At 34.8% G+C, this 14,406-nt stretch overlaps 1 protein-coding gene across 2 annotated transcripts in view; it reads right to left on the bottom strand.

Moving 5' to 3' along the window:
* Window positions 1–741: 741 nt before the first annotated feature.
* LOC131153063 (two-component response regulator ORR21) overlaps window positions 742–14,406 on the bottom strand; it is a 32,748-nt gene continuing 19,083 nt past the window's right edge. Inside the window, exon 6 of one of the 2 annotated variants that reach the window (XM_058105094.1) lies at window positions 742–1,331. The gene's annotated coding sequence lies outside the window, so the exon portion shown is untranslated. The remainder of the gene's footprint in view (window positions 1,332–14,406) is intronic. The other variant, XM_058105095.1, reaches the window with a different exon arrangement.

Below are 14,406 nucleotides of genomic sequence, written 5' to 3'. Positions count from 1 at the left end.
AAGTTTTTGTTAAACCATTTGTTACTAACCAAGTAATCCACTTCTTTCACCTCAATAGTTTTCTATAATTACTACTATTGTAAAAAAAATATACACGCACACATTCTTGATCTCTATACTAAATCAATTAAGCAACATTTTGTTACTTCACAAATTTATAGTCTAGCCCCGCCATAGACCATTGTATTTGTGGCAATAACACAAATTCAACTTAATTGATGACGAAACTATTTATGCGATGTTAGTTATAAATTGAATTGATTATTCTCTTTACACGCACTTGCACATAAATTTTATTTTAATAGATTTTAATTCATTCCATTCTAACATAAACATTACATTATTGTATTTTGTTAATTTTAAGACATGAGAATAACTTTCACCGCTTATGTTCATAAACAAAAAAACCTACCTTGGTTCAATTTTTTTTATTTTTTATTTTTTTTTTCAATATACCAAAAATAACATGCAAGATGTCTGTTGCCCTCCTTATAAGATTGAAAATGCTAATAAAATCATCACCATGCCAACTAATACCCCCAAAAACTTTCATTTGACACGAACCATTTGATTTAAAACATAAAAATAGAATAAAATCAAGTGAAACAAAACCCAATTTATCACTTTTTTTCTCATTTAATTCCTATCCCATTCCAGTATGAACCAAACCGATTATGTCTCGCTTTTTTCCTTCCATTGTCAAATGATCCAATCAATTTTGATGGCTGAAAGAACATAACCTGAATCAAATGCCATTAGTGTCGCAAAGAACACCAAAGCAAAAAGGCAGCTTTTACTACATGATTCTATGACATTGTACTTCTAACAATATTGAGAAAATGTAATTATGCAATACAATAGGATTCAACCGCAACTACATTCCCATGTTCTGGATTCAACAAGCAATCCGTGGATGAGGACTCCATCACTGAAACACATAACTACAGAACAATGTTGGCAAGACACTATCATTTTGGACAACGTTTCAAGCTGCTGGAGCTATTTGAAACAATTTATTTTTCATAGGAGTGTTAACTAAAAGACAATAGCACTTAACCTGACCATAAATAAGACCTGCCCCCAGCATTCCAACAAACTACCACAAAGAAATTTTTACCCTTTTTCTCTTTGTTTATTGGAAGTTTAACCACAGATATGAACTCCTTCCAACACTATAAATACAGGCCTAGTAGAGAAGTGGAGTATCTTCTGAACTGCCTTTTAAAGTTCTTTTCCTGGCGAAATTTCTCCTGAACAGGGATGATACCAAACAATCAGTTCCCTCCCTAGAACCACAAATTGACTTCTGCTCACCACACAATGCAAGCCAGCTGTAGGTTAAGGGTCCCAAAACACAAATTAGATGGCTAATAATTTCAAACCATGCAAATTATTTGGATCATCTACTTGATAGATGAAGTCCCATACTAAAAACTTTCAATCCAACCCCACAAAACATGTAAAAGGTGCAATATATGTACATACACAAATGTTAAAGCTCAGATAATAATTTAAACAAGTGGTGGCACATTTCTCCATTCAGAGCATGAATACAAAGTGCCAGTACAATGGGAATGTCAGTGGTGTGTGACCCAGCAATTCTGTTTCTACTAGAACATAGGACAACTGGGTTGTTCAAAACTAACTAGAAAACTAAAAACCAGAGCAAAATCGAACTGGCTGCACTCCATTCCAATTTTTCAATTTTAGTGTTCAGTTTTAACTTTTACTTTGATTTATTTGAGCACAAAACTGAAATCGAATTTTAATAATATTACTGATATTATACATTTACTTATATACATGCTCCTTTTCAATTTAAATTAAATTAAATTATTATTTTTTCCTTGTTGGTAAGAACCAACAAGCGAGAAGACATAACAATTTGTAGCCTTAGTCTTGGTGCGAAGCATGGTCGTCAGAAACTTTTTGGGGCCTTGTCCGTCCAATAATAGTTGAGCTATTTTAAATTTGGAGTTCAAAACCTTAAAAAACAATTCACTAACTCTATGTTTGAGAAAGGCTTTGGATTTGGATTTGTGTGGATTTGGATAAAATGTAATACAAAATTGTATTGAATTTTGTCCAAATCCCCACAAATTCGACCGAAGACTCGAAATTCATGCTCCCAAACGCAATGTAAGAGTATGTTTGGTTCTTCTAAGAAGGAATTGTAAGCATACAAAGGAAGATGTTTTTTGTCATCATAAATTAAATGATAATGCAAAATTTGTTTATTAGCCCATGTGGAATAGACAAGCAATGACAATTCCCAAATATTACATGAGAATGTCTACTTCTATCCTCTTTCATGTTGAATGGAATAATGCAAGCTTTTGCATAAGTAATTTTTTTTTCTAAATTATTACATCCTAATACGATTTTTGTTACATCCTACCAAATTCCATTCTATTCCTAAGAATTAGACACTCCGCAGCCCAGAAAAAAATGTAACCTAAAATATCTAACTTAAATATCAAACTGGGCTAAAAAGCCGACATCAGTTACAGATTCTGATTCCAGATCAGATTTAACAAATTATAAACCAAATTAATCTGGTATGTTTCCATTCCAAATTCAACTTCTACCAAAAACCAAACCAAACAAACTCATGTTTAGACTTAGACCTACCTACATCAGTCCACGGCATCCTGTTCCCACAAATACTACCCTATGTTTCTAGAGGCCTTAGATTTGGATTTGTATTGGAATTGGATAAGATATAATATACAATTATATTGAAATTTGCCCAAATTCACCCAAATCCAAATCCAAGGTCCAAAATCCATGCTCCCAAACACAGCATAAGTGGCATTATCCCCCAATCCAATTTATAGAAGTCAAATACACAAAACACAAAGCTTCAATAGAATGTGCACGTCACCGGAACATGAGCTAGCAATTCTGTTCCCACTAAAACAGATCTTACAGCAGTAAAAAGATGCAATGCATGCACAAACACTAAGGGCATGTTTAGTCGTGGAAATATGTTTTGTTCTCTATTTTCAGTTTTTCAAAGAATCATCAAAATGCTACCTTGTTTCTTAATTTTCTAACATTTGTATAAAAAAAGACAGTTTGGTGCACAAAACTCCCGCATATGGGGGGTCTGAAGAAGGGGCAAACCACAATGGGTCTATAGTACGCAGTCTTATCTTGCAGTTTTGTTAAAGACTGTTTTCACACCTCGAACCCGTGACCTCCAGGTCACACAGCGACAACTTTACCATTGCGCCTAGACTCCCCTTCAACATTTGTATAAAAAAATATTTAAAAAAATGTTTTCCATATTGTCAATATAACTACCGGAAAACTAGAAAAAAGGACAATGGAAAATGGAACTGTTTTCCATAAACAGGCCTCGAGATATTTAGAGAGAGCACTGACACAAAGAGAGGTAAGCACAGCACTACAACTGAGATAAAAAGAATACTCACAATACAATGAAAACAGAGTCCTGATTCTCCAATGGGTTTAAGCAAAAAATATAACACCTAGCTCTGCATAATATTGAAGCCTGGGGTGGGGATTATTTATGCAGCCTTTTTGTCCCTCATCATTTTCCCCAAAACAAACCTCAGCTAAAAAACTAAAACATCAGTCACAGCCAACTCCAAAAAAAGAAATAAAAAATAAAATCAAAAGGCACAAGTCATCTTTCTATGCCTTCATCCTTATTCTCTAATGGCCTTGATCTACAGTGTCTACCATAAACTAACAATAGATAGATCGAAAAAGTGGTTTTTTCTATTAAAAAAACATTTAAGTAAAGTTCACCATAATCAGTAATTTACAATCCGAGGTACTGCGTTTTGGTGGATTAAAAAAAAAATTCAGCAGATTTCAGGAGGGGCCAAAATGGAAACTGCCCTCTCTATTTTGCATTTTCTTGGCTGAAAGTCATTAGTTTCAGAAAGTTTGGGGTAGCATTTCAGCCAAAATTTCTAACATTTTGTCCAAAATTTTGGATTAAAAAAAAAAAACTGGAAAGGGATTTTGAAGCTTTTTCTCAAACCCATGAACCTGAATGAAGTTTCTTTTCAATTTTTTTTTTTTTCATGTTCACAAAATTGCAACACGAGTGATATTACATTAGTTTGCACCCCTTGTGGCTGATGAAAAGGAACCTCCAAAAAGGAAATGATTAAAAGGAGCCGATTCAAGTTGCTTTAAACATTGTTTGCTCCCCTCTGAAAAAAGAGCTTTTGAAAAGAAAAAATCTGGAGTGTTGAGGGGGAAAAAGAAGCTGTAAGGTGTCTGAAACATTTAAACTGACTAAAATGGATATTGCATTTTAGGTAACTTAATTAATGCACATATAAGTGCAATATACACAAAAATCTAAGGTTACCCATGGAGCAGAATAATCTGTTGAAAAAGCTACCAATTAACTTTTAAAAGCTCCAAATTTCTAACTTCTAAAGTTCATTAAAATAAAAATAAAAATAAAAAGAACTAAAAGCTAGCATTTTAAAAGCTGAAAAGCTATTTACCAAGCATGTTATACCCAACTTTTACTTTTCTAGCTTATAAAGCCTTCTTAAACCTTGTCTTTGGCCTTTCAAAACTTGACTTGACACATTTATTTGCTGCTTACAATGATATTGCTACCTTTTTTAGAAAATGAATATGTTTGAACCCATGAAACATATTTCAAAATGGAGTGAAGTGTTCTGAATGAATATTAACCTCAATAATATGTTGTTTAGATCATACATAAATGTTATGTTAAATAATAAGTTAAATAATTTTTAGGGAGCGCTTGTAATGATTTGGATATTTTTTACTTCTGCACATGATTAGCAATAAGTAATTTATGAACTCCGCCATCTATATATTACAAAATTGTCACAAGTACATTTCCTTCAATTTATGTTGGCTTTAAATTATAGACAATCTGTCACGACCATCAATTTTAGCTACAAGTTTTCATTGCTTCCTTACGTTAGACTACCACTTCACCTAAAAGCTTAAGCTGTTAGGTTGTGGGCCAACAATGTATATTAAGCTTTAACACTCTCTCGCATGTGCAGTTTGACAGCACGTGTAGAGATAAACACACAATAGATAACACACATTACAGAGAATACAATAATTTTTTTTAATAAACGTGGGCAACGAGATTAGAACCCAGGGCCTCCTAGTAATCAGTTCTAATACCATGTTAGATTCCCATTTTACCTAAAAGCTTAAGCTGCTAGGTTGTGGGCCAACAATCAATATATATCAAGCTTTAAAACCTTGAATTAAAATGAAATTTTCATCAAAATTGAATTTTTTTCATTGAAAATTGTGTAAATTGAGGCCCTCAAAGTTCCCACTGAAATTGAAATTTAATTCCTCATACAATCATATACTAATACCACAGCCCAACCACCAGTACTTCAGCTGGTGTAGTCACTGCAACCACACCAAAGTAGCTGCACTATGACCTCTACAATAGCTAGATTGTTTGGTCGCATCTACATCCATGCATCATTTCTCACGCATTAAAAAAGCTCACCATTTGTTTTAAATGGCACATTGAGAACTGGAAAATTGCAGCAGCACAATTGGTTTAAAAGCTAAAAGTAAATCTACATCATGAAAAGTATACAGCAACAATAACCAAGCCTTCAATCCTAGTAGGTGGATCAGCTACATAAATCCTTATTCTTGGTCTGAATTATTATAGGTCTACCCTTTCCTCTTGTACTGCATCTAATAACAATTAAATCGTCCTCCTCATTTGAGCATAATATGGTCTACAATCTACATTGTATGTATCCTTCCAATCTTAACTAACCTGCCTCTATTATCTTTTACATATGCTAGGTGCGTTAATTCCTTATTTTAGTGTTATGCTACCCATCTATCTTATCATTTTCACTTCTTGGCTATTTTGGTATGTTGCTTCTTAGTTGCCCACCATTCTAATCCATATAACATAGTGCTTTTTTTATTTTATTATAAAATATTTTATTCACGGTGGAAAGAACATACGAGGATGAGAAATCCTTACAACAAATGAACAAACCATGAAAAAAAAAAGAACAAAAAAAAAAAATCAAAAACAACAAAAAACAAAAACAAAAAGAACAAGTACAAGAAGAAGAAAAATCAAGCCAACAAAGCCCTCCAATTGCACTGAATATAAGAGAAAACTGTGGCGGGGAAAAAAAACTATACAAAAAACCCGCATCCTACAACTACATACCCAAGTGAAATAGTTTCTAAAGAGGATAGTTATAACCATTTATCCACCATAACAATGTTTTTAGACACCAAATAACCAAGGCCCAAGCCCCCCTCATCCATAGCCTTAGCAATAACCTCCCAACTCACAAGATGGAGGCCTCATCACGCATGACCAAAGAAAATATCTCATTATCCTCCCTAACCTGGTCACAATCCTCGCCATCATTTAAACAAAGCTGAAAAAATTAAAGGAATCGAGGAATGTCACGCCTTGATCAATGTAATATGATCCCTCAAAGAAAAGAGAACTCATTTGTAAACCTTTGCAATCACTGGGTCCCATAACCTCTCCAAGTGACTATTACCACCAAATAGAATTCCCAAATAAGTCAGAAGCCACTGTAAAATCCTGCAACTGACAAAAGTAGCATAACTACAAGTCAACTCTAAACTCAAATACTAGCAACTAGACGAAAAGAGGCTCTTAATCACGCCTCTCTAACCAAGCTGACTTACCACATGAAAGGGACAATCAAAATCCTCAAACATTATCTTCCTCCATGAGTCCCCACTTCTTTAATCATGTTCTTCCACACCTGCCATCAGATACCTAGTCAAAGAATTTGTGTTAGTATTCCCCTCCTTTGCCCATTCCCTAATCTTTTGATTCCAATTTATCTCCTCCAACAACAATGCCTCCAAATCATTCTTAACATGCCCTCTCCTGTAAGCTAAATCCTCCAAAAGATAACCCAAATCCTCAAATGATCAATATCCTCTATCTCCTTTAAAAGGTAGACTTCAATCCCCACCTCACAAAAAACCTCTGTTTCCCAACTCTTCCACATTTTCAAAATATTGACCTCTTCATGAACCCAAAACCCTCCAACACCTCCCAAGAACAATTCCACCAAAACACCTCATTGAAAGGAAAAAAAAAACAAAAAAATCAAAACAAAACAAAACAAAACGAGGATGAGAAAGCCACATATTTTCAAAACATTGGGTGGAGTCCCACCTATCTTTAGAAGAATCCAAAACAAGAGGAAAATGATTCAAGACCAACCTAACCAATACCTCTTGAGAAATATTTAAAAAAAAAAAAAAAAACATCCTACCAATTGCTACAATACAAGAACCCATATAGACAAGTAGCCACAAAATAGTACCTTCAAATTTCTCAATCAAGAATTTATTGACATTAAAATCCCCACCTAGGTACCCAAATGCACAAAAACCAAAAACATTTTTAAAAAAAAAACAAAAAAAAGCACCTCCCAAGACAAAGATCTAAAACCGTAAAGGGAAGGCTCATAAGCTGAAGAAACCTATCTCTTACCAAAAAAGGTTAACAAACGCCAGAGATTGAATTGACCCAAGAAGACTATCCATCCAAAGGAGCACTATAATTAAGTATTGAAGTTGCATTGTACGACTTAAATCATAATTCCATCAACATGCATAATAGATCCCAAAGTGCCAAAATCTACCACTACTAGAAATTTCTCGACCATCAACATCAAGTTTAAAATTTTCTATATTACCCCTCCTAGAATGACTTAAGTATCCTATTGTTTCTACTTATCTTAAAAGTTGAAACCTCCAAATTCTTAATTTCCTCTTCATAATTCTAACTCAAAATTCTACACCTCAAATTTCATCAATCAAAACAATACCATATGCAAACATACACGATAGAATATCATTTTGGGTATGTCTATAGTAAGTTCATACATGACTAAATAAAAATAAGAGCTCAGGACAAAGCCTTGCATACACCAATTGAGATTGGAAATTCCATACTCTCCTCCACAGTCCTAACACGAGTCATTACCTCATTATATTTATTGTTGACAACATACCTATTACCTACTCGTCTATTTTAGGAACCACCATAGCACTCCCTAGGTACCCTATGATAGGCTTTCTCTAGCTTAATAAAACCATGTGCAGGTTCCTTTTCTTTTGCTTAAACTTTTTCATTAATCCTCTTAATAGATAGATATATAGCTTTTATAATTGATATCCCATACATAAAACTAGACTCATTTTTTGAAACTGACATTTCTAACCTCAATCTTTGTTTAATTATCCTTTCCCAAAGCTGTATTGCATGAGCATAAAGTGCAATTCCATGATAATTATTACAACTTACATTTCATTTTTTTTTCCAAGTATTGAAATGTTTTTCCTCCATTAATCCAGCATTAGTCCTCATAATTTTATTAATAAAGCTAGTTAACCATATTACTCAATTACGTTCTAAGCATTTCCAAAATTCAATATAAAGATGCCTCGGATCCCACTACTTTTCCATTTTCATCTTTCTTTAATGTAAAATTAACTTACGATACTCTATTTTTAGGAAAATCTCAAAATTTTAGTTTGGTTCTTATTAAATAGCTTATTAAAATATGTTCCATCTTTATTTTATATCTTCTTTAACTAAGGGCCTGTTTGGTATCGTTGTTGTTTTCTGTTGTTTTTTTTCTATTTCTACATAATGAAGAAATAGATTATAAAAATGTCTTTGTTTATGTTGTCAGTTTTCTATTTCTATTGTTCATTTTCAACCATTTGTGAAAAAAATGAAAACTAAATTTTATTATTTTTAGTTTTTTTGGCGCCGCCAAAAATTTTAATATCCACAAATAGTTCTTTTGCATTAAATCATTCATTTTATACACATTTAAATTAAAATAAAAATAAAATGATCATATGAATTTAAGTATAATTAAAATAAAAATATACAAAAATTAAAAAAATAATAAGAATAAAACCAATTATAAAATATTTTTACTATTTTTCAATTGTCATGTCCAATAAAATTTTTATTGTAAAGTAAATTTTGAAAGTATATCAATTGTCATAGTAATTTTCATTTTTGTTATAGTAACTTTTCATGTGTATTAGTTTGCAATTTTATTATTATAATCATATTTTTATAATATTATTTTATTTAAAAACAAAAATGAGCATTTTTAAAAATTAAGTTTCAATTTATCTTATTTTTTAAAATATTAACCAAACAGGTTACTAGTTTCTAATTTTTTATTCTATTTCTAGTTTTTAGTTTCAGTTTCTAGTTTTCATTACTAATTTTTTACAGTTATACCAAATGGGCCCTAAAACACTGTCATCCTCATTTTATCATGCATTTGATATTACCTGGGTCTCTATTATGTTTTTCTGGCTCTAGAAAGTAGGAAACATCTTCCCCTATCTTTAATACTTTGTCTAGTACACAAATTGTCATATCCTCCAAGTCTAGCTTCACTAACAGAATTTTTTCTGCACCCTATTCCTACTTTATAATTTCAAATTTCCACATATTTCTACATAGTTTCCATGTCTTAAACAACATTCTTCCTGATGCTTTTCAGATGTAAATCTCACCATGTTCCTTTTTAGCCATTTCTCTTCCTCTATATTCACCTCAAACCTCTTTTACTACAAAGAACTAGCCATTCTGCTCCAAAAGGTGTTGGTGTCCATGTTAATCTTCTACTATCTAGTCAATTTTTATCATTTTATCCTTAAATTTTATTGTATTTCTTCCATTTAGATTCAACCACCTAGTTCCCTTGCATTAATCTATGTTACCTTTTCTCTCCTATTTTTTAATGCATATATCTAGTACCAAAACTATAGGTTGTATGGTTAAAGTTTCACTTGAAATAAATTTACATTCCTTCCATGATAGATATTCTACCCTCCTATCTAGGAAAAACTATTTGATTTTTATTTTGTCCACTTTTGGAGATTATTAAGTGTTTTCTCCCTTTTTAATGAAAGTTATCATTGCTATAAGATCATATGACAAACTCTAAGATCATGTCATCGCCTAATTTTCCCTTTACACCCATGTCCTCCGTGTATCCTCTAATAATCTTTATTATCCTATCCTTTGTGAGCATTTAAATTTGCAAGCTCCCCCTCCCTGGCCCCTGCGGGGGTATATCTTGTATAATACCATCCATATCTTCCCAAAATTGCCTTTTGAGGCTTTCCTCCTACCTAAGGAACACAAGGAATAAATACATTTATCATCTCTTGTGGAAAGACCATCTTAATTTTTGTGATTCTATCCCCTACTCTTTCAGCATTTAGTTTGTCTATGATGACAGCCACCCCATTATTATTTTCTTGTTTCCAAGTGTAACAATTTTTTTTTTTCTACTGCAAAAGAAAATATATTAAGAAAGGAAAAAGTGACAATCTAGGAGAGAATAAGCAATCCTCAAAGCAGGGGAAAAAAATAAAAGAGAATAGGGGAAAGGTAGGGAGCTAAAAGGAAATTAAAACAAAAAACAAAAAAAACTAGCAAATCCTAGTTAAGAAATACCCTCCATAAGCCATTCCCATTGTAATTGATAGAGCTCTCAATCTCGCTAATTCCCTCTAAGCTTTAGCCTCTTTTCTTTTAGCCCCAGCCTCTTCCACACGAGTAGGTAATAAGCCATTACTACATTGATTAATCACACTCAAGTCAACACCCAATCCTTCCTCCTCAAATATGGCAACATCCTCCAAACCTTCAAGTGAGGAATCCGAATGTAAGAAACATCCCCATAAGCATGGGAAGAATTGGAAACATAATCCTTTTTTTCACGAATCTCATTCTATAAATCACAAGCAAAGTCATTGTCATACTCACTGACCTCTTCCAAAATATCCCTCCATTTTTTCTTTTCCTTGTGAAGCTAACTTCCTCCTTTATCCAAGTCATACTTAGAACACTTCTGATATTCCTCTACATAAAACTCTCCAGCTTCCTCCTTTAACGAGCAAATTTTCCTTACCTTCCCCCGTTCCTTGATGATCAACACTTATACAACTTCATACCCACATCCTTCTTACATTCTTCTCCACTCTTAATTTCCCCATAAATAACCATCACATATTGGCACAAACCATTTCCAAAACTTATTACCTCATTTTAGCCTCCATTTGAATGCATCACCTGCTCTGCCTAAGAATTTTCCCCCACTATATCCTCAAATGAAAATTCTCTTCTCAAACCATCATTCCCAGACGAACATCTCCATTCCTTGCCAAATCCTCTAGGCCCTGAACATTACAGTAGGAAGATTTTTTGTCCTTTGTTACCTGGAAGTTGGAGCACCAGAAAAAGAAACCCTTTGACCCATATTTGAAGCTGATCAGCTCCATGGGCTAATTCACATGGCTCCACTGATCTATCAAACAGTTCTTAGATTATGGACCAGTTGAATAGGTTGAGCCAGCTGTGAGAAGGGCCTTCCTTTCAAAAGAAAGCTCTAGCTCTGGGCCATTTTTACCCTGCATATGGACCAGTTCGAGTGACTGGCCCAGCTTCAATTAAAAAAAAAAGCTCCTCCTTTTTCAAGTAGCTACCCCAAGTCCAACACAGACAGCACACACTCCATCCCTATTTTCTCCACCTCCCCACGAGAAACTCTAGCCGCCTCAACCAATGTTGCAGCTGCTTCTCCCTATCTGACTTGACAACATTTTTTCTAATTTTTGATATCATACTTAACAGCATCAATCTTCATGTCCAAACAAGAGATCTCAACTACCAGCACTAAAAATTCCTTCAATTGCAACTCAACACCAAACCGAGTCACAGATCCAATCCTTCCCTACTACCATACCACAGATCTCTGCCTGAGCAATTTGTGAGTCCTTCGCCTTCACCCTTCTTCTCTGCCACCACCACTTGACTCCACAATTGATGATGTGGCTTCCGTCTTTTGTCTTTGTTAGATTACCACTTCACCTAAATTGTGGGCCAAAAATGTATATATCAAGCCTTAACACTACCCTACACATGCAGCCCGACAGGACGTGGAGAGATAAACACACAACACACAATAGATAACAACAATTGCAAGGAATACAAAAATTTTTTTTAAACACCACAAAATAAATGCGGGCAACAAGACTAGAACCCAGGAACTCCTAGCAACCAACTCTGATATTGTTGAAGATCTACCACATATGGAAAGCTACCATTCTCAGCAACTCTAAATATAGAATGTGTCGAGAATCACAATTAGTGTGTCCTAAATTACACTTGCCTTATTAGCTACAATTTCCTAGAATTAATTGTAGAGTGTGAGTTGATTTCTTTCTATTTATAGGCACCCGACCTCATGTATAAAAGCAGCAGTATGTAATGACATTATACACAACATAATACAAAAAGTCATTCGTTGGATTTTTCTACTAGGTATCAGAGCCTAAGATTCTTAACACCCTAGCCTCATAGTCTGGAAAAACCCTAGCCACACATCCCATCCCTGGGAAAACCCTTGCCACCATCAGCTTCTCGAGCACACAGACTCAGGCCGAGAACGAGGTTCAGCTGCCACCCTATTAGTCCGAGAAAGAAGTCCAGCAACGAGGTTCAACTGCCACCCTATCAAGTTGAGAAAGAAGTTCAGCCACCACCACGTTGGCAAGAAAAACCCTAGCTGCCACAAATCCCTACCAACCTGCAACCATAAAGCTCACAAATCACCATGTCTGTTGACAGTAAGCGTCTCGTGTTAGCTATGCAATTCAACAGCCAGCATGATCAATCCAACCTCCTGATGGTGTTTGAGAAGCTGAATTCCACAAATTATGTCAATTGGGTATTATCAGTCAAGATGACCATTAGAGGGACGAGCAAGTTGGGATATCTAGATAGCTCTAAGAAGCAGCCAGAAGAACATGAAGCTCAAGCAGAGAGATGGGAAGATGAGAACTCACAGGTGTCGGCTTGGCAGATTAAAACTATGCAAAAGGCAAGCGATCTATGGGCAGCAGTGAAAGAGGAATTCTCAAGTGGAGGTAATGATGGTTCACTGTATGAGTTGAAGAATCCTATCTGAGACACTAAACAAGGTGATTCCAATGTTAACTCTTATTTCAGTACTCTAAAGGGATTATGGATGGAATTGGATTATTATCAAAATTTAGAACTTGAGAATACTCATGTGCCAATTAGAGTTACTCGCCTTATGGAGAAGGGGTAAGACGTATAAATTCTTGGCTGGTTTATGATTTGAATTTGACAATGTGTGCTCCATGGTGATTAGTAGAACTCCTTTTCCTTCCCTTAGTGAAGCTTTCTCAATGGTATAAGTGAAAAGAGTAGAAGAAAGGCAATGACTAAGGATCGGAGTAGAGAATCCATGGCTATGGCAGTCAACAGAGATCCTAGACCTCCAAATAAGAGGAAGAAAGGGGATAAGGACAATCTTTGGTGTGACCAATGCCATAAATGGCGGCATACTATTGACACTTGTTGGGAGATACATGGAAGACCAGATGCTAATAGGGATGAAGGTTAAAAGGTGAATAAAGCACATATGGCTGAAGGTGCTCAACAACAAAAGGAGACTGAGTCAGCTTTTACCAACAAGCAACTTGCAAAACTAATGAAGTTACTAAAAATCTGTGCCGAGACTGCCAACTCCACAGGGGGCGGTAAAATTTCCTATGCTCTCTCTACTTCTTCAAATAACTGTAGCACGTGGATTGTTGATTCAGGTGCTTCAGACCATATGATAGGAAATAGCTGTGTTTTTATCTCATATAAACCTAGCCCTGGTAACCATAAAGTTGGAATTGCTGATGGTTTAGCATCAATAGTTGCAGGAAAAGGAACAGTTCATCTTGGAGGGAAACAGACATTACCTAATGTTCTGCATGTGCCTCGACTATCAGCAAACCTAATCTCTATTCAAAAGTTATGTAGGCAACTTAACTGTTTAGTGTGTTTTTCTAAATCTGGTTGTTTTCTTCAGCATCTGACCTCAATGTAGAAGAGTGGTCTGGGTGAGGAACAAAATGGGTTGTACCTGGTGAAGATGCACAACAGGCACCAACAACAGATATGAACCACAATTTTTCATGGAATGCAACGTCCTGGTGATCCTCTTGAAGCATGGCTGTGGCATATGAGACTTGGTCATCCATCTTTTCTTGTTCTTAGTAATGTTTCCTAGCCTAATAAAGCCCTCTGATGTATCCCAGTTTCATTGTTCTACTTGTGAATTAGCTAAACATCATAGAGTGTCTTATCCTTCAAGTACTAATAAAGCATCTACTCCCTTTTCAGTTATTCATTAAGATGTGTGGGGACCTTGTCACATATCTTCTGTCTTTGGTCATCGTTGGTTTGTAACATTCATAGATGAGCACAAACATATGTGGGTGTATCTGATGCATGACAAATCTGAGGTTTTTTTCATTGTT

The sequence above is a fragment of the Malania oleifera genome, chromosome 4 (assembly GCF_029873635.1).
Source record: "Malania oleifera isolate guangnan ecotype guangnan chromosome 4, ASM2987363v1, whole genome shotgun sequence".
Taxonomy (NCBI): domain Eukaryota; kingdom Viridiplantae; phylum Streptophyta; class Magnoliopsida; order Santalales; family Ximeniaceae; genus Malania; species Malania oleifera.
Note: the sequence above shows the minus strand (reverse complement) of the source record. Positions and strands in the feature narration are given on the sequence as shown.